We start from the raw sequence: 20542 nt of genomic DNA, 5'->3' as shown, positions 1-20542 counted from the left end.
AAGTTTCTAAAATAAAAATTAGGATAATTTGAACTTCAATTTTAGCAAATTTATAGTCAAGCAGAATATCTTAAAGAAACAAATCCCATGGAACCAAAAGTAATTTGATTTGAGTCTGAATGATGAGCCCATATAACACACTTGAAGCTTTAGAATATTAATTAGATGAGCAAATGATCCACAAATTTTTTGTGCTTATAGTCAAAGCAAGGTTCTCGATGAGACAACCCCAAAGAGCTGAAGATCTCTTAATTTTGATATTATTAAGGCCATCAAACATTAGAAAAAAGTATCAAGGGGGAGTACTCTGTACTAATTAATATACATTTTTTGAATTTTAACTATATTTATGGAGAATGTTGTGTTTTAAAATTATAAATGGACCCCTATTTTATAAATGAAAGGGGATGGACTAATATTTGAAATATGAGAGCATTTATAAATCATAGAGCTCCCTCATTATCACAATGTGGCCACTCGACCACTATCATTAAACCATCGTTACATGACATCAAACATTTGCCTAATATCGCCAAAATATTGGCATCAAATCACACCACTACTCAACCATAGTTTCCAGGCCATTACCACTCGATCACCTCCACCAGATTGTTGCTTGATCATCAACAATTTCATCACTCGTGACCACTAATAACATGGATGTAAGCCACAACCTACAAGGCTATTACATGTCATTAACCCCATCACCAATATCCACCGACTTTGTCATCCCCCACAACCAATAACATCAATGCACACTATTACTTATAAGATTTATGTATGTCGTTGACACCAACACCCATCAACTTTGTCACTCATTATCACTAATAATATCGACAAATGCCATTAATTACAAAGTCGATGCATAATATTGACACACATATCGATTTCCATCTACTTCATCATCTATCATCATCAATAACATCAACACATACTATCGTTTATAAAGACAAATGCCATTAATTTATAGTGGTTTTATGAAAAGCAGAGCGAGACAACAACCTTTGTTGCAATATCAAAATGACATTCATATTAACCACCTCAGCATAATTATAGTCGAGAAAGTCTTTTAATACGATATTTTTCTATGCATTCTCAACAAAGCCAATCGACAATTATAATTAAGGGACAAATTATGGTAATTAATTTAAGTTTGATGACTAAAAAACACTTATTCATCTCATGGGCCTTTTGCATTCCCATCCAGAAGGCCCGTCCTCTCTTCTGATTGGCTGCCAAGGCCCAATTATCGACTGGCTTCAAGAAAGTCCATAGCATTAATAGAACTTTAAAGAAAAAAAAATGCTTACATTCACATTTGTCTTTATTAAAGTTTTGATATTAAACAATATTTTAATTTTAAATAATTAGAGTGATTTTTTTTTTTTTTTTACTTAGATAGATAGAATAGCCATAATCATCAATTGTATATAGATTCATGCAATTGGAATTTTAATTAAAGCTTAATTATTTTAGCACTAAGATTATAGTTTTGATGTTAAATTAAATATTATCTTTAACTATTAAATTTCTATAAATATTATATGCCTACAAAGAAAAGTAATAGATGTGTAGTTAAATTGAGTATTTTTAGTTAATATTAAGTTTAATAACAATATAGTATTCATCATTGTTATTTGCTATGGATAAAAATAAAAATAATGTGATTTTGAATTAGAGTTTTTTAATAGTTTGCTTAATGTTGAAATTATTTTATTAATATTAATAATTTATGAAATAATTATTTTAATTAAAACATAATTAGTCATTCATCATTGTTGATTGTGTATATTATATTAACAAAATTTCTTGCATTTGCATTTAAAAAAAATGCTTTTGAATTTTATTTATGAAATATATAATATTTTATAATTCATATTAGATTCATTTTTAATGTTAATTTGAATGCTACTATTAAATTATTAAATATCTTATTTTGTATTGCATGTATTTAAATCATTTTCTTAACACATTATACACCTTTATATTTTGTGCATATTATGTTTGGCATAATCATTTAAATTATTATGTATTCATAACATCCACACATACACATTTTTTAGAAGTTCAAATTATTAAAGCTAAGTTACTTAAATTCGATTTAAGTGGATGATTCGCCAATAGTTATCTCTACCTGTGACATATTTACAAATTACATGATCTTTATTTACTATATTACATATTCATGTTTCTATATGAAATGTCAGTTTATTAGAGCTATATTATTATTATGCTATACTAATTATGCTTCTATTACAGGAAAATATAGGGTAGGAAATTCTATAAATATAACTAATTAGGGATTGACACTCTTTTATGCATGTTTTTATCACTTTACACCAAATTCACTATTTACATTGTTTGCTTCTGGATACATTTGCACTATAGGTTGCGGACTATATAAAAGAATAAGGTTATAGTAGGCCTATACACTATTAACATATAGGCTATGTGAACTAGAAAGAAAACACACATATGAATATGCAACATATAGGCTCATCATATGTCTATTGGTGGATTTGATTGCATTTGTAATCTAGATAGGATGTAAGTTCAGGCTTCAATCTTCTTTACCACATTGAAAAGATAATGAAACTTTCATGGTCACACATGAATAAGTTAAAAGTCAAAATTTGTATTCTTCTCTACTATGTTCAGGAGCTATTCATGCTTAATTTATCTCATATGATCAAATTGTAAGTCCCGTCATTTTCATCATTCTATTTCATTCTTTGCATCTCTTCTACTAAATCGAGGAGATATTTTGAGACATCCATTATATTCTTGATGTCTTCTCTATCACATTAAGAATATATTTGGATTTTCTTGGTCACACACTATAAAGTTGTAGGCCTCTTTTCGATATCTATTTCTCCACATTAAAGATATGTTTGGGCATGCTCAATCCCGCATGATCAAGTTGTAAGTCTAACTCCTTTGATGTATTCTCTACCACATTGAGAAGATGCTTATATATTTCCCATCTTTTCTACCTTATTATGTTCATATTTTATATCTATATGCCTCAACTTCTTTACCACATTGAACATATGTTTATATTTTCATGCTTATACCATCTTCTCTATCATATTGAGAAGGTATTTGGCATTATGGATCCCACATAATTGAGTTAAAGCCCCACCTTAGGTATTGTTTTCTCCATATTGAGAAGATATCTTCCTTTCCTATCCCTTTGATTTAAAACCTAGATAGCCTTGTCAGCCTTGACTCCATCATATGATAGTATAGTGTAATTCTCGGCTGTCAGTCTAGAACTAAGATCACACCTATGATTTATGAGATCCCCTTTAATAAGATAACCAATGATTAATAACAAGAATTCTCATGTTGCAAATGACTAAATATACTAGGGCACAAATAAACTCAAAATGATAGAACCATAATATCTTGATCTGCAACATCGTATATACGTGATAGGTTAGTTTTCACTTTCCTACACCCATTCTTCTTCTTTTTTTTTTCCTAGATGGGTGTTATCACATTACATCATAAGTCTAGCCTTAGACATCTCTTTATAATCAATGTAGAGTTATAAGTCCCTCTTATCTACCTTTCTTAATTACTAGGATGTTTATCCCTTCATCATCCATAAAGCCTTACAAAATACATTTTGACTTTAATTTGAATGGAACTACATCGATCTTGGTTAGTTTGAATACAATCATTAACTCGTTAATCTAGAGTATTCTAAAATACAAAAGGAATGTAAATAATCTTAGAAGCTTGCTCCTTTGCAAAACCCCGACCCCTACAATTAAAATAGATCCAATAGGAAGCCACATCCTCGCATGGGAAATCTTTGTGATAGATAAACTCAATTTATCTTTCACTGACACACTCGAGCCTAAGATTGCATAATTAGCCACGAATAATCCTTTACTACAACATTTCGAGCACCTTTTGAAGCCTACACTTGATTATGTTGTTATCTGCAGGATAGTATTTATCAGTGCATTTCATATCATCACTAAAAGATAAAATCAAGTTTCCAAATATTCTTCTTGAATTATAAAAAACTCTTAGTCAAAATTCTATTTCTTGCTTTTTGTCTTCAATTCTTTAAAATTTTTTATTTGCTAGATTATGAACACTATCCTACAATACATACTAGCTATAAAGTAGTATGTAACTACAATAGTATTAGGATGGGAAATCTTTTTAAGATAGATAAATTTGAGATATTTGTTTTGGAGGTGGAATGTAAGTGGTTTAATTTTTTGGAATTTCGGAACTATTCTTTGCAAATTTAGAATTTGTAAAAGGTTCACAGTTAGAGGTCGTCAAATATTTTGATTTTGGTTAAATTTGGGGAATTAACAATCTTGTCTATCAAATTTAAGCTTCATTAGAAATTCAAGATTAAAATAACATTGAATAGATTTTAAATGCTACCATCTTCATTCTACATTTAGAGGAGTGGATTCTCACTTCATTAAAATCAAATTTGTCATCTCCACTCCACCTTTTATCCTTAGATATAAGCTATTATAAATAAGAAGATTTGCTATGATCTATTAGTTTATCTTCCTTCATTTTCTTAGTTCTATTTTTTTAAATAATAAATATTAATCTTTTTCAAATCAATAATATAATATTTACTCTATCATCTTTTTATCTATTTCATTTTCAATCTAATAATTTTTGTATAGAAAATCAATTAATGAAATGCTAAATCTTACTATTATCATATATCCATTAAACTCCTTCAAAGTTATTATTATTTGATGTCATTTGTTCATTATGAGACATACAACAATAATAAATTTAATCAAATATAAATTAGTTCCTTTAGACAACTATAATATTCAAAGGGAGATGATAGGTGCAAAAGAGTTGGACTAGGAGAATCACGACTATGATTCTCAATAAATATGTGCTAAAGAAATTCAAATATTTATAATATTAAAAAAATTATTTAATTAAATTTGAAATTATAAGAGAATGAAATTTTTAGTGATGCAATGTTGCTTCCTAAAATAATTTATGAAAGGAGTTTTGGAGAATATAATCAACGGCTCATTCTTTATAAGTTCATGGATCGTTTTGTGGGCCTAGCAAACCAAGCCCAGCCCATTCTGATAGGCCCGTTGAAAATGCAGATTGAATGATGTTCAATGTAAAGCTGATGTTATTGATAGTTGAAGGTATTGCTATTGCTTGTTGTTATAAATCATACATAACATTATAGATCATTTGCAAATTTATTATTTATATTAAGAATTTCAGATATGAATTATTAGTTGATTTTAAGAGTGAAGTGGCCTAATAAGATATGATTTTTCCCTTTTCAATTTGATTTTTGATTGATAGTTAGAATTTGTTTAAATATGTGAAGCGGGATTATATATTATTGAATTGTCAATTTTACATAATCTATTAATTGTCGATCGGTGATCACCGGGGTCTAATAGGGAATTTTTTTGAACTGGTCAATTCAACATGATCGAGATTAGATTATCATGCAGTTCAAGTGGGTTCCTGCCGGTTTTATGTAAAGCAAATTTTTTTAACTCACCGTGCTAGCAAATTGATCAGTTCAGAATCGAATCGATCAAATTAGTTTGTCTATTTCAGTATACTAAAATTTTGAAAAAAAAATATGACACCTAGGTCAGTTGAGTTAATGCATTATATACTTGAATCTTTAAAAATATGCACTTATCCATATCCACAATTAGAAAAGATGTAATTATGAAATTGGAAGATCTTGCTTGGTCGACTATAATTGTTGTGGAGATTATGGGAGAAATAGTACTGAGATGGACTAGATGGTGGTGACAATTAAACAATATCAATCAGACAACAGTTGCCGGAAAACGACGATCAATTGATGGTTTGAGCAATAACATTAGTCAAATGATATGAAATGGACTATAATATTCATGGGGCGATGGTTGGATGCTAACGATTGAGCAGCAATGTTTAGGTGATGGCAATCAATCGAAGGCAATGGTTGACAATAACTGTCAACATTAAACATATGGTAAACCTTCAAAGTCATTCATAATTCAATGATCTCTCTCCAATCTCAAATTTAGGCCTCTTTAATGTGAAAAATATGAGTCTTTTTATAGTAATTTTGGAGTGGCATTTTAGTTAACTAAGACAAAATTTTATAACATTCCATGAGACAACTCATACTGAACCTTTGATCATATATCAAATTATTCAATATTTTAGTGCATGTAAGACATCAAAATTAAATGATTTTGTTATTGTTGAATTCTTTTCATCGAGTCATTTGATTTGGCTATAAGCATATAAAATTAATTACAAACAAAATAGACAAAAGCAATTTTCTTAGAAATTTTATTGCTTGTCGCTCGGGGTCAATGTTGGGAAAATAGTAAAAAAAGTATGAATTAATTTTTTTAATTCTTATGTATTTTGTATTTTATTTGTTTTAATGAACTATAATGACAGGAATTCATTTTTATCTTATGTGATTGAGACCTTGTAATTTATGATTGTTTTGTTAATGAATTAATTTTGCTAATTGTAATGCTATGTTTGTTTTATTTATTTTATTAATAATTATAATGACAGGAACTCATTTTTATATGGTGTAATTGAGGCAAATTATGTCCTTCAAATTAAAAAATAATAATAATTAATGTGATAGAGTATCTAAAATATTCTAATATGAATATTAAAAAAGAAATATAAATTTTGCCTTCTTTACAGATTTGTAATATCTTTTTCATTTATATACGGGCTTTACCCAAATTTTTTCAAAAAAAAAAAAATGTTTATATGAACCGACATCTATGCTAGGGCTATAAACATACCGAGACGAGCATCTGCTTGTTCATATTTGTGTCCATTTATTATCAGCTTGTACATGTTCGTTCGAGTTTGATTCTATATTTCATGTTCAGGTTCAACCTTGATTCATTTAAGTTGATAGATATTCATGTTTGATTTGTATTTGATTTATTTTATTCTTATCGAGTTTTAAGAAAATGAAACCTTTAAATTAAACGATCATGAACTAGCTTTTATTGAGTTGAGCCTCGAGCATATATCTTAATTATCTTTCAGAAGTAATAGAAAAGTCGTCACAAACGAAGCCTTACAAAATTCACTATCATGATTTATGCAACTATGATAACTCATAACTCAGATTATGATGAAGCCTATATAATATAAATAATCGCAATAAAATTTTTGTGCTTGTTTCCCTTAGTTCTCAAAACCATTGTGATTTGTTATATGAATGGAGCATCCTGTCGCCATATGTGAAATATAATAATCTTAATTACTTTCACAAGGAAATATTAGCTGTATTACCCAATTTAATTCTCCATAAAATCATAAAGAATTGATCATTACTATTGCATCCTGAAATATTCACAGAGGTAGAAAAATATAAAACTTAACGTCTTAACTTTGTAAGAAAATCTGGCATGCAATCAGATAAGAGAGAGGATGTTGCATTCATATGAGACATTAGGATTTTTACGTGAAAAACACTAAAAAGGAGAAAAATCACGGGGCCTAGCCCAGTATGAATGAATCTACTAATATTTGCAGTTTATTATAATTGAGACCCTTCCTTGGGGGGGGAAGGCCTTGGCTTACTACCAAAAAATAAGGTAATTGCAGCATATATTTTGAGCTATCGCGTCAGTTTTAACCGCCACAATTTTCTTTGCAGCGGTTTCTAAACCGCTACCAATACGTTGTAATTATTATGCGCTGCAACGACATTCCATAGCGGTTTTACGACCGGCGGGGTAGCAATTTAAACTCGCTTATTTTTGCAGCGGTTTTAACCGGTACAAATAAACAGATTTGTGCCGGTTTAAACCGATGCAAATTCATCCAATATGAACATGTTTTAATAATTGTGGCGGTTTTAACCGGCACAAATATGTTTATTTGTACCGGTTAAAAGCGCCACAATAGGACAAATTTTTTTTAAAAAAAAATTGAAATCTGATTGTCTACACACTACAGCACAAAATTTATTTGCATAAAAATCAATCAAAAAAATTCTCCCAGTTTCATTCATTTTTTCCTTTCCCTCTTCCAGCAATAGGTTGCTACCTTATTTCGTCCAGTGAAGAAAAAACACAAAAACAGAGAGCGGAATCTATCTACAGCAAGAAAATTAAATTAAGAAGAGGGTCGATGGATCATAAACTTACATGAAAATTCAGATGGAAGAAGAACTTAAGTGAACAAACAAAAAACAGTGCTTAATGCTAGTCAATGATCAAAATAATGCATAAAGTTAACACAACTTAAAATCTCCTAATTAGCATACCTTCAAGTTTCTAACTTGATGTGGGCATCCTGCTGGGATGAATACAGCTTCTCCAAGTTTCTGCACAAACGACCATGACTCAATTCCTATTAAAAAAATCACCAGAATGAGCTTAGGGCTATGCAAACAAGACAACAAAGACAATAAGCACTTCAATACTATCCAGAGTAGAACTAAGCTAGCTAAGATAAACCAACCATATTCCTCCTTAAGTTTCCTTTTGTGATCCATTGACAAATAGAAAGATTGATCATGTATGGGATGAAATATCTGTTACAAGACCATTTCTATCATGAGTTGAAATAATTCTGGCTCAAACACCCTAATAAAAAAAGGTTTTTAGAATCCCATGATACCTTCGTCACTGGAGAATTATATATATGTCTGGCTCAAACACCCTAATAAAAAAAGGTTTTTAGAATCCCATTATTCCAAGACTTAAACAGGTGGACTCACAAGCCTTGCCTTCAGAAAGGACATCTGAATTAATGCAATGAAGCATCAACATAGGTTTATTATCTATCACATGAATCTCACTATCAATTTTCTCATTATCAGAGCAAGATTTAACCCCTCTACTGAGTGCCTGCTGGTCCTTGCAATTAGAAAAAGTATTTTCCACATCTTGCTTGCCTTCATTATGTAGTTTGATAGCAGCCTCCTGTTTCTTCTGTTTTAATATTTCAATTTTAGGAAGCTGGTCCTTAGTAAGTCAAGCAAAAAGATTCGTGCACAATAGTTTTAGACCTCCTGTAGCACTCAACAAGAATAAATAGAGGATTTATAAAGCCAACCCAAATATCCAACAAAGAACTATTGATGATGATCATGCTGATGATGAATTACTTTTTCCTTCACACATTTCCAATTTATAGAAGTAAAGAAATTTCCAAACTTTTTTCAAAAACAAAGTTATCACTAAAGGAATCTTCCAGCAGTAAGAAAGCCATCCCAAACAAAGCCTTAATAGTATCAACGAGCAGCAGTCATCTTCAAGAACAGAAAAGTACTCACCTTCTTGTCTATGTTTGTACAATATACAGTTCTCACAACCATTTCCCTTTCATCGTTGGACAGTGATAATTTCAGCAATAAGTAGCCAATATTAAAAATGCATGTATAGGAAATGAAAAAAAGAACTTAGTTCAGTTTTGCTAAGCACCGAAATAAATGGAAGCAAGTTAAAAATGCACACTCGAGGAAGAAATTTGGGATTCACCGGCAAAATTGCAGTTTTTGAAGGTAAAACTTTGACAGGATAGTAACCTAGCATGGTTCCACCAATACTCAAAGCTGCTCTAGCACCCTCTGCCAGCATAATGGTGTTAAAAATTTTTAAGAAAATTGTACAATGAGCTATTAAATGCAAAATAGCCGAGAAAGAATTGTTAGATGAATTTACCCTCATCGGCAAACTCTACGAATGCAAAACAGAGAATCGAGTGGGGGTCACCACAGATCCAACAGTCAACTACCTTCAGAATTAGAATTCCAGAACAATAAGTGCATTAAAGCCTTAATAGTATCAACGAGCAGCAATCATCTTCAAGAACAGAAAAGTACTCGCCGCTTGAGTCGCACCGCAGGAAGGAGAAGAGGGCTCCGGAGACGATTCGCAAAATCACCGCTTGAGTCGCACGCAGGAAGGAGAAGAGGCGGGCTCAAGAGACGATTCGCAAAATTTAGTTCGCGCGCTCGGAATTAGGGCTTCAGCGGGGTTAAATTAATGAGTTATTTGCATCGGTTAAAACCGGTGCAATTAGCACCGATTTTACTGATTTTAACCGATGCTAAAACACTATTGACCTCATTTTTGTATGAGGTCACCTGGACCAGTCCTGACCCCAGATCAATTTAATCTCTAGACCAATCCAAACTCTAGGATCCTCCTAGAATCCTGACCTTAGGATTTATTCTAGATCCTAGAATCAATCTAGACCTTATGATTCTCCCAAATCAATCAAAACCCTAGGATCCACTCCAGACCCTAGGATTCTTCCAGATTAACCTAAACTCTATGATTCTCCTAGATCCAGACCTTAGGATCTATTCTAGGTCCTAGGATCCTTCTAGACTCCAGGCTCTAATTCAAATCTCAAGTCAATTCAAATTTTCAAATCAAATCCAGACTTATAAACTTATCCAGACTTTAAACCTATCCAGATCTCAATATCAAGTTCAAACCTAGATCCTACCTTTGATCTAGCCTGACCATATCCTATCACTTATGAGCATCTAAATGATCATAAATGATATGGATAATTCAAATTCAATCAATCAAGCTCAAAATCCAGACCAAATCCAAAAATCCAGACTAAAAACCTAAGTCCAAGGGCCTTGTCCTAAAGGCCTTTTCCAGGGATTTTTCAAACACTTCAAAACCCTATCAAATGACCTCTGATTCAGGGTCTGTCAGTTGCAAACTGATGAGACATGTCTCTAGAGGCTACCCTCCAAATTTGAAAACGTTTTGAAGTCTCTAACCCCATAAACTAATTTAAAATGTAAAGGCTGTAGAACCTTCATATAATTGTTGTGGAGATTATGGGAGAAATAGTACTGAGATGGACTAGATGGTGGTGACAATTAAACGATATCAATCAGACAACAGTTGCCGGAAAACTACGATCAATTGATGGTTTGAGCAATAACATTAGTCAAATGATATGAAATGGACTATAATATTCATGGGGCGATGGTTGGATGCTAACGATTGAGCAGCAATGTTTAGGTGATGGCAATCAATCGAAGGCAATGGTTGACAATAACTGTCAACATTAAACATATGGTAAACCTTCAAAGTCATTCATAATTCAATGATCTCTCTCCAATCTCAAATTTAGGCCTCTTTAATGTGAAAAATATGAGTCTATTTATAGTAATTTTGGAGTGACATTTCAGTTAACTAAGACAAAATTTTATAACATTCCACGAGACAACTCATATTGAACCTTTGATCATATATCAAATTATTCAATATCTTAGTGCATGTAAGACATCAAAATTAAATGATTTTGTTATTGTTGAATTCTTTTCATCGAGTCATTTGATTTGGCTATAAGCATATATATAAAATTAATTACAAACAAAATAGACAAAAGCAATTTTCTTAGAAATTTTATTGCTTGTCGCTCGGGGTCAATGTTGGGAAAATAGTAAAAAAAGTATGAATTAATTTTGTTAATTGTTATGTACTTTGTATTTTATTTGTTTTAATGAACTATAATGACAGGAATTCATTTTTATCTTATGTGATTGAGACCTTGTAATTTATGATTGTTTTGTTAATGAATTAATTTTGCTAATTGTAATGCTATGTTTGTTTTATTTATTTTATTAATAATTATAATGACAGGAACTCATTTTTATATGGTGTAATTGAGGCAAATTATGTCCTTCAAATTAAAAAATAATAATAATTAATGTGATAGAGTATCTAAAATATTCTAATATGAATATTAAAAAAGAAATATATCAAAAAGGTCCATGAACAAAATATGTATAATTTGAAAAAAAAAAACATAATTAAATGGTCTAAAATAAGCTCAAAGAGCAAGGAATATAATGCATGATTCCTACTTCCAAAAAAAAGGACAATACTTAATGTTTATATGAACCGACATCTATGCTAGGGCTATAAACGCACCGAGATGAGTCGAGCATCTGCTTGTTCATATTTGTGTTCATTTATTATCAGCTTGTTCATGCTCGTTCGAGTTTGATTCTATATTTCATGTTCGAGTTGAAGCTTGATTCATTTAAGTTGATAGATGTTCATGTTTGATTTGTATTTGGTTTATATTTTGTTTGTTTTATGCTTGAGCCGAGCATCTGCTTGTTCATATTTGTGTTCATTTATTATCAGCTTGTTCATGCTCGTTCGAGTTTGATTCTATATTTCATGTTCGAGTTGAAGCTTGATTCATTTAAGTTGATAGATGTTCATGTTTGATTTGTATTTGGTTTATATTTTGTTTGTTTTATGCTTATCGAGTTTTAAGAAAATAAACATTATCAAGCTATAACTGAGTTTTACTTTTAAATTAAACGATCATGAACTAGCTTTTATTGAGTTGAGCCTCGAGCGTATATCTTACTTATCTTTAAGAAGCAATAGAAAAATCGTCCCAAATGAAGCCTTACAAAATTCACTATCATGATTTATTCAACTATGATAACTCATATTATGATGATTATCATAATCTTGAAGCCTATATAATTAATATAAATAATCGCAGTAAAAATTTAGTGCTTGTTTCCCTTAGTTCTCAAAACCATTGTGATTTGTTATATGAATGGAGCATCCTGTTGTCATATGTGAAATATAATAGTCTTAATTACTTTCTCAAGGAAATATTAGATGTATTGCCCAATTTAATTCTCCATAAAATCATAAAGAATTGATCATTTCTATTGCGTCCTGGAGTATTCGCAAAGATAGATAAATATAAAATTTAACGTCTTTACTTTGTACGAAAATCCGACACGCAATCAGATAAGAGAGAGGGTGTTGCATTCATATGAGACATTATGATTTTTATGTGAAAAATCCATAAAAAGGGGAAAAAACCATGGGGCCTAGCCCAATATGAATGAATCCACTATTATTTGCAGTTGATTATAAATGAGACCCTTCCTTGGGGGAAGGTCTTGGCTTGATGTACATCATATGGAGTACATTAAGTGGTGGGAATACAGAGAGTCACTGTTGACGTGTTCGTTTGTTCAGAATGACCATAGTCTGGTGACGGAGGTCAAAAGGATTGTACTCGGTGGTCGACATAAGTCGTAAGAACTGTAGTCGACGAGCGACAGAGGTCATAATGACCTTTATCTGATGACGGAGGTCAGAAGGAAGGAGTCAGATAGAAATATGGTGACAAGCGAAGGTCCGATGTTTGGTAGAAGTCCGACGTCAATCAGCGGTATGGGAGAACGTTAACTCCAATGTTAGATGGAATTCGGGCAAAACTCCAGAGTCACTTGGAGATAGAATTCCGACGTCACTTGGAGATCTGGATGAGTTTCGGCATTTCTTGAAAGTTGGGCAGAATTCTGGTGTCACTTGAAAGTCGGGCGGAACTCCAACGGTCGTCGAGGAGTTTCTTCTCTTCTCTTCTTCTTTTTCTTTTATTGCTTGGGTCCCCTCTTAAGAGAAGTGATGGGCTATTTATAGTTTTTTTAGGATGGCATGACCCGTAAATATTAGGAGGATCGAGGGCAAATGTTGAGTGGTTCGAATGGACGGCTGATATTAAATCCCTTGATTGCGGACTGTTTGTCAGACATTTTAAAGTCTTAATGATATCGGAATTTTGCAATCTTGGGCTCGTTGGATTTGTCTTGTCGAGCCGCTTGATTCGATTATAAGCATGTCATATTTGGAAACTGTTTAGTAATCCAAATTTTGTATTAAACCTTTCGAATGTGCTTCGGGTCTTCGATTTGGACCCATTTAGGCTCGAATCGAGTTGAATTTGGTGTATTTGGGTTTATATTTACAAGACGCTCAGCTCGGCTATAAGTTTACTGAAATCGGAGTTCAGATGATCCCAAATTTAATTTTTGAAGCTTCCAACTTGATTTTTTTTCCTCGGGATTCGTGCCCGATCAAGCTAATTTTTTATGACATATCAATTACAAAATGAAATTTTCTTAAGCATACATTTCACACAAATAAAAAAAATTTCAACGTCGATAACAAGAAAATTGTACCAAAAAAAAAAACGTTTTGCGCGCACTAAGGTCATCTCCAACCGAACGCCAAACGAGCGTATGGCGTCGTTCGGTCTCTCCAACCGAACGCCAAATTTTTCGCCATCTACTTGCAAGTGAACAGTGCGACGCCAATATTGGCTTCACACTGCTCACCCACGCCATTTTCGGCTCTCAACCGGAAAAACACGCGAAAGGAGAACGATCGTTACCTTCCCAGAAACACCTAAAATGACGTTCGATTGGAGCAGCCGCACGGCATTTTGGAGTTTTGCGTTATTTTGGCATGAAAAATAGAGTTCTTGGTTGGAGATGTCCTAATTTTAGCATATTGAGGTGGTGGTTAATGGAGCCTTTTTTCTTATTGTCAGCTTTTTTTCATATTAAAATATACCAATCAGTCATATTGATGACTGTTCAGGACTTGAACTTACTCATTTATCACAGACAATGACAATTTGGACTGTGCCATGCAAGCTTGCTACAGAAAAAAATAAATAAATAAATAAATTAGGCAACACTTAAAATTAGCTAGAACAGCTGAAAGTCCGCATAATTGATGTTCTCTACAAACCTTTTTCACGGCGATTTTGTGACCATTGGGGAAAATGGTTGAAGCCTATGAATTAGCGGCTGTTTAAACCGCCACTATAGCTCTAGATTAGTAATGATTTAAACCGTCGCTAAAGTGACAGTGAAAGAGCTCATTTCAATTTAATAGAGGGTGCAAAATACCTACAATCAACCTTAATATAGTCTAAGATATAGACATGGAAAGTATTTATAATCAATTCTTAACATCTTCTAACCTAATTCCAACCACAATTTTCAATAATACACGAGGAAAAAATAAATAAATCAGTGAGAAGAATATGAAGTTCTAAGTTCACACTAGCAGAAAGCTTAACGTTCAATCTACTCCCAGCCACTTTAATTAACGTCACAAATTCGCCACATCGCAGACTCTATATACAAACCAGCTCAAACAATGGGCAAATTATTACATCCGGTCACCAGATGCGGAGAATGGGTTCGGACATCCAATCAAAAATTGCCACCTCACTTGTGCTTTTGACTGCGCTTTAGGTGCGCTTTGACTGTGCTTTACCTACACTTTTGACTACGCTTTAACTGCGCTTAATTTAAAATAATATTTTATTAATATCCAGACCTATCTCCTCATCCGGTGACCCCGGTGACCAGATGTAATAATTTGCCCAAACAATGAGGCTTTGAAAGTTGAAACTTCACTTAATCTTCCCCAAATTCCACCTTCCTCAAATCCTCATTTTCCAGAGCTTGAAAAAGTGCAAGTGGGGCATCTAACATACGCAAATTCAATGCTATGTTTTTCTTTTTCAAATTAATATTCCATTCAGAAAGGAAACTAATAGCACTTTAAACCACTAATAATATAAATTATTTCTGCAAGCTACTGACTACTGCGAAAGATGTCATATTTTAGTAGTGTTGAGAATATATAGTTCATTTTTATTTTTGTTTCTGAATTAACAACTATGAAGACCAATATTAATGATGAAAGGTCTGCTAGTTGATGATGTATGTAAGATAATTTTTGTAAATTATTTAATTTCTTGTTGATTTTAGTTTATGATTCACCATGAAGAATTACGACAGAAACATTTAATTTGTTCTCTCAAAGCTGTCAAACTTTTTTACTCGTAACTTTAACAACCAATACTAGTTGATGATGTACGATAGTTTTTGTAAAATATTCCTTGTTGATTTTAGTTTATCATTCACCGTGCAGAATTACGAGACATTAATGTTCTTCCTCTGAAAGTCGCCGATTTTTTTACTCATAAGTACTTTAACAATTAATTAACATTGTCTACTAGTTAGATGATGTAAGATAGTTTTTGTAAAATATTTCTGCTCTCTCTCTCTCAAATAGATCACAGGCATGAAAGGTTGTGTAGGGTCATTAGTTGCTTGCGTTGATGAACTGACCAATATTATTGCTAAAGATATCATAAACAAAGCGTGACAGCACAGGCCATTCATGTTGCTCTCTCACAAACTAATATAAATATTATGAAAATACTAAATTGCTAAACATGTTTAGAGATTATAAATAAATTGTCATATGGGTGATGGGAGGCAAGCTTGTGAAAGAGAATGTGATGTCACATGCTTTGTCGTCCTACACGTTGCATTTCCTACAGGTTTTAATTAGTACGTACTTTATAATTCTTTTCTCATGATTTCAATATATGTACTCATTATTTTCTCTTCCATGTTCCATGCAATCATATGTACTTGTGAGGTACTATTCTTACCCAATTCTATATTTCCTTAACGTTTCGAATGATCCGATATATATAACAGATTTTATTTTGTGCTGTAATCAACTCTAAGAGATTTCTACTCGATCACGAGCTGAGTTTTATATGGCAAAATATTGACTTACTTAATGAAATTTTGATTTGAGACTTATCCGGCCAAAGATTGGTTAAATTTTGATGTATTTTTATTTTTATAAGAAAATTATTATGGAGTGAAAAACTCATAGTCATGCATGTGTGAATATATACTGGTGCGAGTCTTATAATATAAATAATGCATTTCTTTATAACAAGAGAAGGCGTTGATATAATGTACGCATGTATTGTAGAAGAAGTTTTACATGATAGAAGAAAGACAAAATTTTAGATATCAAAGTTGCCATCAATAGTTTATCCAATTGTTCGCTTGAGAGGAGAGTGAATTAATATAAACTTTGACAATGATTATGAGAGTTAGTTGTATTGGTAATAGTGTGCGTCTATTGGTCATAGTAGGCATTGACATTGTTAACAATGGATAATGGGTATCAACCTTGTCAGCAATGAGGATTGTTGATGTTATGTTGATATTGAGCAACAAAGTGAATTTTGATGCGAGGTGGCAACCTTAATGGTGATGATTTACATTTATATTAGTGTTGATGGTGAACATAGGCCTGCTTACGGTCAGTTGGTATTAGCCCTACTATTGATAGCAGGCATCAACCTTGATGGTGATAGTAGGTGTCGTGCGTATTACTAATGTCAAGCATTAGCCCTTGGCTACAATGATGGGCATCAGGAACACTGCGATGGGGTGCTCGGTTACGCAGTGTTGGGGTGTTGTTCGGAAAAAAATAATTTTTTCGGTACATGGGTACCCCCAGCAAACACGACAAACTTTGAGGTATGAGATAGCAGAATAACCAGATTGATCAACACAATCATATTCCACACATAGCACTACAATGAGCGTTAGTATTGATTTTGACGATAAGCATAATCATTTTTTTTTTTTTTGTGATAGTGGGTATTGGCGCTATTAGAAATGCATGATAAGCATAAATCTTAGTAGTGACGATGAATATCAGTATTGATGTTAAAGATAAAGGTCAACCTAATTGTCGATAATAGCATCAGGGTTGTTCGTAACAATAGGTGTCAACCTTGATAGTGATGATATATATCAATGTTTGTGCAGGTGCCTTATTAGCGATATAAAAAATTAGCATTATTTATATTGGCGGTCATCCAACATATTTATTAAACTGGGTGTTGATGTTGTTGATGATTGCAAATATTAGTTTTAAATGCAAATGTTACCCTTATGGAGAAGATGGCAAGCATTGGTGTTGACGGCAATGGATGTTATCCTTAGTGTAAAGAACAAAAATTGATGTTAGCATTGTCGATGGGAATCAGAATTGGTAATAATGGTGTGCATTAATTTTATGATATGAAGATTATGGTTATTATTTACTAAAAACATTTGTGATTAAAGGTTGCTATTTAATCAAACTTTTATGCTGTCTGATTTTGAGAAATCAGAAGAAAGCAAATGAAAGTGAAATGAAAATAAATAAAAAATTAAAAAATTTTAAATTATTGATCTAATAAACTTTTCTTCCCATTTCATTGGAATTGAGAATAAAATATTATCAATGGAATTATTCATAGACCATCTCCACTATGAATTATAATACATTAACGTAGAAATAGTCTTATTTAAAATAAAAAAATCCCTCATAGAATTAAAAAAAAAGTTCATCTGGTCATAAAAATATTAATTGAGAAAAATTGCATTGATTATATAAGTTTTTTAATCCGTTATGAAAATAATTTCATCACAGATAAAAGCTTAATTAGCTCAGTCCACAATTATTATTTCTTTATTGAAATACATTCTCTTATGAATATAATTATTAAACTTGCATTTATTAATTGTTTTAATATAATATTCTCCCATCTTTCCTGTTATTAAGGAGAAATTATTCTGTGCGGTAACTGGAATGTCCGGAGGCAAATCAAAGCTCGTCACATCGATCACCCGGTACACAGTGATATAGAACACCGATATACATTAAAAAAATGATGTTGCGCGCTTTTATTTATCACCGGATGCCGTCCAATGACCGCATAGAATAATTTTTCGTTATTATTGAGATGCCGTTTGGTGATCATATCTCATTTGCAATTTTTAATGACCAAAAAGGAATATAAATATTAAATAGTGATATTCTGAGCTTTGTTTATTGAGCAACAAACAAACTGCAGACTTTTCAAGCTATATTTGTAGTGACACTTGTTTAGTTTGTGGTGGGTGGTTGTATGTCTATATATATATTAATTGCATAAGCTATTTTATTTGAAGAATAATTAATATTATAGTTCGGGCATGACAGCTGATTTATATTTGAATTAATTAGTTTGGGTGAAGATAGAGATGAAGATCTAGAGAGTCAAAATGACAATCAAATGAGGCTTTGTTTAAGATAGATTTTTTATTATTTTTTGAAGTAGTTTTTTAGTGATTATTATTATTATTATTATTTTTTTTTGCAAAAAAGTTATAAGAATGTTATCTCAAAAGAAGCCTTAGGAACACTTTTGATTATTATTTCTTCGCTGCTTTTAAAAAGTTTTAGTGATAGAAAGTTGTTGTAGAAAGCTATCGCAAACGAAACATAAATCAATTACATAAAATGCTAAGGCTTTGTTCGGAGAAGTTTTCTTAATACTTTATAAAGTAGCTTTTTAAAATATTATTTTTTTAAAAAAATTATACTAAAGAATTCCTTTAAAAAATAGTAAGAAGGTTATCCCAAGCTTCTTTTGAGACATCAACTTCTGTAATTGCAAATTCCCTAGCTCTCTCCGATGTGTTCCTATGGCTGGGGTCACTTGACGTGGTGGCACCGTCTTCTTCGTTCCTCCAGGGAAGTTCTCCTCTCTCTCTGGTGGATCTAGCTTTTGTTATTTTGTTTTTTGTTTTTCGTCGGTGATTGTAGGCATGCTGCCGAAGTTCTGTGACCCTGATTTTTTAGGGGTTTCTTCTTCTTCTCTTTCATTTTTAGATGTCCTTGCGGGATCGTTTGATGTTCCCAATTTAATTTCCTGAGCTCAGGGTGTATTCTTTTCGTGGTATTCCCTCTCTTTGGATTTCGGAACAATAAATTTTTGCGCTGGCCGCGCCTTTCCAGTTCTCTCTGGTCGGATTTTCCCCTCTAAACAGCCTTCCTTGGACTCTATTCGTCACTTTTTCTTTAATCTGAAGTTGAATGGTGAATTTTCGGTAACTTTGCTGGACTCGTCACATATCCTCATTATGCTAAAAAACGATCTTGATTATTGTCGGGTTTTTTGCTATGGATCTTACTTAGTTTATAACTGTTATATGAAGCTTACCAAATGGTCGACCCTTGTGAATATCGGGGTCGAGTTGCCAATTGTCCCCATTTGGGTGTCTTTCCCTAATTTGAGCCCACGTCTCTTCTCTCCCCGCATTCTTCATGGCTTGGGATTGATCTTTGGAAAACCCCTAAAAATCGATATAGCTACCTCCATTGGGTCAAGGTCATCCCTAGCTCGCATGTTGGTGGAATTGGATGTTACTAAAACCTATCCCGATCATGTCTGGTTAGGCCCTGAGTCATCTAGATATGTTTAGCAAGTTATTTTGGAGGAATTCCCTCCTTTTTGTTCTTCGTATAAAAAATTTGGGCATTTTTCTGGTAATTGCCGTCCAATGGCTGACATACCGGTTCCGTCTAAGGTTTCTAACAAGGATTTTATTAATACTAATCCGATTGTCTCTTCTTCTCCAGTTGAGTCTGAGCAATTTATTTATGTTAAACCCCCTTTATCGGCTAATGCTTTGTGTGTAATGCATGTGGCTTAGTTGGTTAATGAGGATACCCCTCCCTCTACTTTAGTTGTTGAGAATGTGGAAATTGCTATGGAAAATGATGTGAACCTTTCAGGTTGTGATGTTAATTGTGTTGATGTTGCTGTTGTTTTGTCCCCTGATGCTAAACCTTTTATTTCTCCTGATTTTGACTTGGGCTCTCTGAAACATAATGTTGTCTCCCCTCGAGTTAGTAATAGTGCTGATGGTCTTGGTTGTGCTGGTCCCATGTTGTCGGTGGTGTCTGTCCCGGCGCGCGTTGTGGCTGGTAATTCTTTGCATCATGTGGTTTTGGGTTGCCCGAATGAGTCTATTCTTGTTTCTGATAACTTGGGTGGGGGTGTTTGT

General features: G+C 32.6%; 1 long non-coding RNA gene across 5 annotated transcripts; it reads right to left on the bottom strand.

Annotated features, from left to right (window-relative positions):
- Positions 1 to 8117: 8117 nt before the first annotated feature.
- Positions 8118 to 10009, bottom strand: LOC110111521. Of its 5 annotated transcripts, none has more exons than XR_003701488.1 (6): positions 9854 to 10009; positions 9693 to 9765; positions 9510 to 9598; positions 8647 to 8960; positions 8488 to 8560; positions 8118 to 8376 (listed from the first exon to the last, which is right to left on the bottom strand). It is a non-coding gene; the product is annotated as an uncharacterized LOC110111521 (long non-coding RNA). The 5 variants fall into 5 exon arrangements; XR_003701487.1 differs by having other exon boundaries at positions 8647 to 8688; XR_003701486.1 differs by having other exon boundaries at positions 8488 to 8960.
- Positions 10010 to 20542: the final 10533 nt, after the last annotated feature.

This window comes from Dendrobium catenatum, unplaced genomic scaffold (assembly GCF_001605985.2).
Source record: "Dendrobium catenatum unplaced genomic scaffold, ASM160598v2 fragScaff_scaffold_847, whole genome shotgun sequence".
Classification (NCBI taxonomy): Eukaryota; Viridiplantae; Streptophyta; class Magnoliopsida; order Asparagales; family Orchidaceae; genus Dendrobium; species Dendrobium catenatum.
Note: the sequence above shows the minus strand (reverse complement) of the source record. Positions and strands in the feature narration are given on the sequence as shown.